The sequence below is a fragment of the Priapulus caudatus genome, unplaced genomic scaffold (genome assembly GCF_000485595.1).
Source record: "Priapulus caudatus unplaced genomic scaffold, Priapulus_caudatus-5.0.1 Scaffold459, whole genome shotgun sequence".
Taxonomy (NCBI): Eukaryota; Metazoa; Priapulida; class Priapulimorpha; order Priapulimorphida; family Priapulidae; genus Priapulus; species Priapulus caudatus.
The window spans coordinates 267,933-275,857 of record NW_014577520.1 but is presented as its reverse complement, the minus strand read 5'-3'; the positions used below and the strand labels follow the sequence as shown (position 1 = coordinate 275,857).

The window sequence follows — 7,925 nt, the reverse complement described above, 5'->3', positions numbered from 1 at the left end:
TAACATACGCTAACGATTTAGCTACACGTAACTCATCCACAACTTCGAGCTCAAATTGCTCAACACAGCTACACTTCCACGCTAGCATCGTGCGAAATGATCTCACATACGTCGATAGCACCCAGCATCTCTGGAGATACAGACTAAAAACGTACGACACGGGTTATCCATTCTTTGGCCATCAATCCGAACGTATTCCCCGCGCAACTTGCAAACAAACAGGCAGCTACTAACGCACTGTGGCTCACTCGGCGAGGCGTGTGGCTCGCAGGGAGATTGGGCGGTGGGCGTGCGTTGCGTGGGGGCATACGCAGCTGTATGCCGGTATGTAGCTGTGTGCCGGCGTCAAAGGTTATCTCGCCGAGTGTGCGCTCGATGTCCAATCTCCAGCGAGCCGCACACCGCCTTGCCGGAGTGAGCCACAGTGGCGTTAGTATGGCCACCCTGTCGTATGTTGATCCTGTCGTGCAGTGTGCTGTGTTTTGCTTAATTGTTCAATGAATGACGCACGTCGTTACACTTCCGACAGCCGGAGTGAAAATGCGAAAATTTCCTCTTCGATGCGAATGCATCAGCCGGGCATTCCATTATTTACGAAAAGTATCAAGGCTGGGGAACGACACTAGGTGCAGGAACTGGTAACGTCGTCACGCCCATTCATGTCCATCAAAGAAGAAGGCGTGGCATATTCTGATTACGGAGATGGAAAAACTGCAACACGAAGGACCTAGCGCGGTGCGCTAAACAGCGTGTTATTTTCGTATTTGTGCCAAACTCTATCCTAGGAAACCGTTCTAGCCTAGCAGAATGCCCTAGTTCCTGAGATCGGCGATTGGTGCTCTAATGGTATTATTAGATAATTAATAATAGAGAGGTGGGCGGTATAGACTGGTGATTGAAGACACAAAAGTGTCAATCCTCGGCGCGCCTCGGCATCATGGCCGCATCACGTCTAGTGACTCTAGACAAAGACAGGAAAGTAGCTATGCCATATATAATATTGTTTGTTTTGCCCTCACCTGACCAACCGCGCCAAAAAGGGGCTGACTCAAAAATTTCATTGATATTTCCCATTCTTTTTTACAAATTGTATCACTGTACATTATATAAATCTGTAGGCAACATTCTATAGTACCAAGCAAAATAAACATTCAACATAAAAGCTATCTCCACACAAGCACACCGAGCATTTAGACACCATGCTGCAATATATAAAAGACCCCCCTCAAAAAAGCCTACCTACCTATCCAAACCTTTCAGGCCTGGGTTCGGGTGAGGGCAAACACAAGTTTATTTAATTGTAACCGCTAGGCATTTCCCGCATTGGCTTGGGGACAACTTACATACATGCATAACGAACAGAAAGCTCCAAAAAGCTCTGTGAGGTGGTAAATTTTGGGGTGTGTTTGCGCATTTCGAGGTTAATTGTAGCAAAGCCAGCACCGACTGCCTCGGCAAAATGTTTGAAAAAATGGTGCAATTGGGTGCATCTAAGCTTTTATTTCGAATTTAGTTCAATAAAGTGTAGTTTATTGATGGAAGAACAGTGATTTTTCGTCAGCAAGGCGGTGTTTGGACAAATTTCTGTGGGCGGCTGAGAGTTTGAGCGAGGCCCGCTCTCTCGTATCAATGCAGGGGAAACATTGAATATCATGGCAGTTGATGAAACGTTATATGGGAGGTAACTCTAGCTGTAGCATGCGAGTATATAGTAGCATAGTATCAGGAGGCCCGTTGTCAGAAACAAAATTAGTCTTAACATTAGTCTTAACAATAACATTTTCTCGTAGACCGTCTAAGCGCTCTTATTTCGTATTGTTCTCAGGAAATCTGCTAGCGATTTTCATTCAGCGTCTCTCGGACTGATAGGGTCTATGTCTCCCAGGGTACTGCCGGAACGTACCCTGGGTACGGTCCGGTATACCAGAAGCTACCCTGGTACTAAATACTACTAATCTATATGCGACGGTACCTAGCCTACTCGCACTCACGAGTCTAAGGAGTCGCCTACGGCCTACTCCCTAACCGCCTAACCGCTACCACTCTAACTCTAAGCTAACCCTAACCCTAACCCTACCCCTAACCATACACGCTTAGATAGTTCACGCAGGGTACGTTCCGGCAGTACCATGGGGGACATAGACCACTATCAGCCTGTACTTCGGCAGGCGTTTCTGTCGGCGTCTAAGAGAAAAAAGTTTATGTTAAGACTAGTTAAGATTAATTGATGTTTCCGACAGCGGGCCCCAGAATAGAATTTGATAGCATATTTGGCGTAATTGGCCACTGAGGAAAGCGACGTTAGTGCGCCCGGGATATGCACGGTTTTTTTGCACACAATAACAGCCGCTAATGACACCGCCTACACAACTCTGTAGAATTGTAATACTAGTACACACGGATGCGTGTGGGCACGGATGTCCTTGAATCATAAACTGTAATATAGTGATTTAAAATTTGAATAACAGTTGAAGTCCATTTTAAATTGACTACGTCACGAATTTTCTATGGTGTATGTTTGTAAAAGAAAAATTTGCAATTTTCTTGCATGAAATGCAAGAAAATGCACTAAATGCACTAAATGCACTAAATGCACTAGATGCACTAAATGTATCCTAAAATTATTACCTGATAAGATTGTTTTTCAACTAGTTAAAAATCCCAAAAAATCTGGGCAATTTGATATATTGATCACGACATTAAATGCTTGCTATGGGCTATGTATGAGTCACAAGTGTTTGTTCACATTGAACGGAATAGCAAAATAGGAAGTATAGTGTAGCAATTTAACCATAAAAAGTGAACAGAGTTGCTTACATTTTGTGAAAAAATGACATAATTTTTTTTACCTTAATTTACAGTGACGTAATCACTTTAACACCTAATAACAAGTTATTTTGACATCCTAGCCGGAAAATTTGCTGTACACGGACAAGGGAAAGCATGCAACATTGAAGTTGACTGACTTTGGGTTTGCTAAGGAGACGCAAAACTTCAATTCGCTGCAGACCCCCTGCTACACTCCATACTACGTTGGTGAGTATGGAAAAGGATTCTAGTCCAGGAGAGTGGTAGCCAGTAAAGATAGAGAATAGTGGAGCAGGAGCTTACTGTGAATAGTCAATGCAGTACAGAGACTCCCCTACTTACAAACAGGTTCGGTTCCGAGCGGTCGTTCGTAAGTCCATTTCTTCGTAAGTCCAACATACGTACGCATACAGTATTGTACAGTAGTGTAGTATATGTACGTGTGAACATCGAGTAACCTAGAAGTGTACATAGTGTAAACATATACGTGTATTGTTTACATCTCGGCTGAGCTTCCCGCGCTACGTTGCCGCCACCACGCGGCGGATCTGCGAACTAAACCTTGCGCCTAAATTTTCGACTTCAGGGCAAATTGTTCGTATCATCGAAAGTTCGCAACACGAATGTTCCTATGTAGGGGAGGAGTCTCTGTAGAACTAGTAGTGAAACCTGGTTAGAACGTGTGCTAAACCCTCACTGTAGTAGATAAGAGCACGCACATCCGTGAGCATGGCTTCTTTATTTTTAGAAACCATTACAAAATCTTTCTTCTCGGTCTAAATAATCAGAAAAGCGGGGCTGCCGTTTTTTTTCATTACATTTTTAGAATATGTTAGGCTGCCATAAAAGCACACACTCTCATTTACAAAAAGATATATAGGGCCTAAGATAAAATATTGCTTGTTTCCCCTTTACCGACCGACTCGCCAAAACGCCGCTACTCGACACATTTTATTGGCCGATTAAAACAAAACAAAAATTATTTCGTTTCGCAAAAACATATACAGAAAACAGAATATACAATATACATACACACATCTTGTCAAAACAAAATAAAAAAGATTTTTTCACCTACCACCTACTCGCGTCCGTTGAGAGGCAAGTAGGTAGGGGGAAAAAACAATTTTTAAGGGTGCCTAGGGATTTAGTTATTTTTCACAATATAGTATGCCATTATTTGTATAAAATAATATCCTCCTGTAAGTGGAGTACAAATATAATCATTTTAGATCGTATTGTGAGATGAATAATTTGTTCCTAAACTGTAAGAAAGTATGTCGACATGACTCTGCTAATTATTTTGGGCCCCAGCCAGAGTAATGTATTAAAAACGTTGGCCCAAAAATACATGTTTATGAGCCTATGTTCGTACAATAGGCTCATCTACTAATGTTCACATGTCCCTGGGGTTACCTAGTTAGATTTATTCAGTTGTAGTAGAGGCCAATGATACTCATCAAGTAGGTGTGAGCCAGGATGGCGCATATAAGTATGTGTAGTCACAGTAGTGGTATAGTGAGTGGCACTTTCATACATACGCAGATGAACAGTTGAGCCTTGCTGTGTGGCCAGGCTACACGCAGTAAGCTCATACTAATGCTTGTTAGTGTTTGTCGGAATGGAAACAAACATGGCTTGTCTGCATAGACCCGCATGCTCTCAATCTGTACATACGGACACATGGTGTTTACCTCTTGTGCAGTGCTGAACAAGAACTTTTGAGCTGAGCTGTATAACTTTGAGCTTTGCCAGAGCTTCTGCTGGTGGGCATTTACACCATGTCATCAGTGCTGCTACATATGATGGTAAATATACTGTCTTGAGCACACTACCCGACAGTGTATGTGTAAAATGGGACCAATTAATGGAATGTGTGGTTGTTCATTTTGGTTCAAATACATTTCGTCTTGAAACTGTGTACAAAAATATATCATACCATAAAAATCTTGTAATTAGGCTTGTGGGTTGTGGAACTCCTCTAATTCCTAACAATATTGGAAGTATATTTTGTTTTTTTTTGTTTGCATGTGTGTGTGTGTGTGTGGCGTGCGTGCGTGGGTGTGTTGGGTGGGGGGAGGGGGGGGTGTTTTGCCCCCCTACAAGCGGATTTAGCATGTGTACATAGGAGATTAGCATGTGTAATCAACTAGGGTGCCGGGCAGTGGCTCTTATGGCTAAAGACGTTTTTATTCATGACTCAACTTTTCGTGAACATAAAAAACAGCTAAGCAGCCAACTAATGTAAGATTTGTTCCTTGATGGCGGTAAACAGTAGAAGACATACATCAGGAGTAGATAAAGGAAGAGTGTGACTTCAATCAAACAAGGGAAATTCGTCATTTACTAGCCTTATAAATACGCTAACGATTTACTACACGTAACTCATCCACAACTTCGAGCTCAAATTGCTAACACAGCTACACTACTCGCACCTAGCATCGTGCGAAATCGTTTCCTCGTATACACCAGCAATCTGGAGATACAGACTAAAACGTACGACACGGTTATCCATTCTTTGGCCATCAATCCGAACGTATTCCCCGCCGAACTTGCAAACAAAAGGCAGCTACTAACGCACTGTGGCTCACTCGGCGAGGCGTGTGGCTCGCAGGGAGATTGCGGTGGGCGTGCGTGCGTGGGGGGCATACCAGCTGTATGCCGGTATGTAGCTGTGTGCCGGGTCAAAGGTTATCTCGCCGAGTGTTGCGTCGATGTCCAATCTCCCAGCGAGCCACACCGCCTTGCCGAGTGAGCCACAGTGCGTTAGTATGGCCCCCTGTCGTATGTTGATCCCTGTCGTGCAGTGTGCTGTGTTTTGCTTAATTGTTCAATGAATGACGCACTCGTTCACTTCCGACAGCGAGTGAAAATGCGGAAAATTTTCCTCTTCGATGCGAAATGCATCAGCCGGGCATTCCATTATTTACGAAAAGTAAATAGGCTGGGGAACGACACTAGGTGCAGGAACTGGTAACGTCGGTCACGCCCCATTCATGTCCATCAAAGAAGAAGGCGGGGCTTATTCTGATTACGGAGATGGAAAAATGCAACAGAAGGACCTAGCGCGGTGCGCTAAACAGCGTGTTATTTTCGTATTTGTGCCAAACTCTATCCTAGGAAACCGTTCTAGCCTAGCAGAATGCCCTAGTTCCTGAGATCGGCGATTTGGTGCTCTAATGGTATTATACCTAGAAATTATAATAGAGAGGTGCGACGTAGACTGTGATTGGAAGACACAAAGTGTCAATCCTCGGCGCGCCTTGGCATCATGGCCGCATCACATCTAGTGACTATAGACAAAGACAGGAAAGTAGCAATGCCATAATAAAAATATTGTTTGTTTGCCCTCACCTGACCAACCCGCCAAAAAGGGGCTGACTCAAAAATTTTATTGTTCTTTCCCATTCTTTTTTTTACAAATTGTATAACTGTACATTATATAAATCTGTAGGCAATACATTATATGTACCAAGCAAAACCAACATTCAACATAAAGGTTTTTTCCCCCCAGGCCCCCCGGGGCTTTTGGCCCCCTTGTTGATTTTTTAAAAGGCCCCCCTCAAAAAAAGCCTACCTACCTATCCAAACCTTTCAGCCTGGGTTCGGGTGAGGGCAAACAAAGATTTATTTAATTGTAACCCTAGGCATTTCCCCGCATTGGTTGGGACAACTTACATACATGTATGCATAACGAACATCAGTGGTTCCCCTGGCCAAAAAGGTCTGTGAGGTGGTAAATTTTTTTGTGTGTTTGTGCATTTCAAGGTCGTAGTAAAGCCAGCACCGTAGCTGCTCGTGCAAAATGTTTGAAAAAATGGTGCAATTGGGTGCATTCTAAGCTTTATTTTGATTTTAGTTCAATAAAGTGTAGTTTATTGATGGAAGAACAGTGATTTTCGTCAGCAAGGCGGTGTTTTGGACAAATTTCTGTGTGGCGGCTGAGAGTTTGAGCGAGGCCCGCCTCTCTCGTATCAATGCAGGGGAAACACTGAATATCATGGCAGTTGATGAAACGTTATAATGGGAGGTAACTCTAGCTGTAGCATGCGAGTATATAGTAGCATAGTATCAGGAGCCCATTGTCAGAAACAAAATTAGTCTTAGCATTAGTCTTAACAATAACATTTTCTCGTAGACCGTCTACAGCGCTTTGTTTCGTATTGTTCTCAGGAAATCTGCTACGATTTTTCATTCAGGTTCCTTCGGCTGATAGGGTCTATGTCCCCCAGGGTACTGCCGGAACGTACCCTGGGTACGGTCCGGTATACCGGAACAGACCCTGGTACTAAATACTACTATCTAATATGCCGGACCGTACCTCGCCTACTCCACTAACGAGTCTAGGGAGTCGCCTACGCCTACTCCCTAACCCTAACCCTAACTCTAACTCTAACCCTAACACTAACCCTACCCCTAACCATATCAGCTAGATAGTTACCAGGGTACGTTCCGGCAGTACCCTGGAGGACATAGACCCTATCAGCCTTACTTCGCAGCGTTTCTGTCGGCGGTCTAAGAGAAAAAGTTTATGTTAAGACTAATGTTAAGATTAATTATGTTTCTGACAACGGGCCCCAGAATAGTATCTTGATAGCATATTTGGCGTAATTGGCCACGTGAGAAAGCGACGTTAGTGCCGACGGATATTAATATGCCGGACCGTACCTCGCCTACTCCACTAACGAGTCTAGGGAGTCGCCTACGCCTACTCCCTAACCCTAACCCTAACTCTAACTCTAACACTAACCCTAACCCTAACCCTACCCCTAACCATATCAGCTAGATAGTTACCAGGGTACGTTCCGGCAGTACCCTGGGGGACATAGACCCTATCAGCCTTACTTCGCAGCGTTTCTGTCGGCGGTCTAAGAGAAAAAGTTTATGTTAAGACTAAAGTTAAGATTAATTATGTTTCTGACAGCGGGCCCCAGAATAGTATCTTGATAGCATATTTGGCGTAATTGGCCACGTGAGAAAGCGACGTTAGTGCCGACGGATATGCACGGTTTTTGCACACATAACAGCCGCTAATGAACTGCTACACAACTCGTAAGAATTGTATATAGTACACCGGATGCGTGTGGGGCAGGCACATACTCATGATACTGCGTATATAT

The 7,925-nt window shown here is 43.8% G+C and overlaps 1 protein-coding gene across 1 annotated transcript in view; it reads left to right on the top strand.

The window, feature by feature from the left end:
* Positions 1 to 7,925, top strand: part of LOC106810631 (MAP kinase-activated protein kinase 2-like) — a gene marked incomplete in the record, with an annotated part of 39,037 nt that overhangs the window by 22,091 nt on the left and 9,021 nt on the right.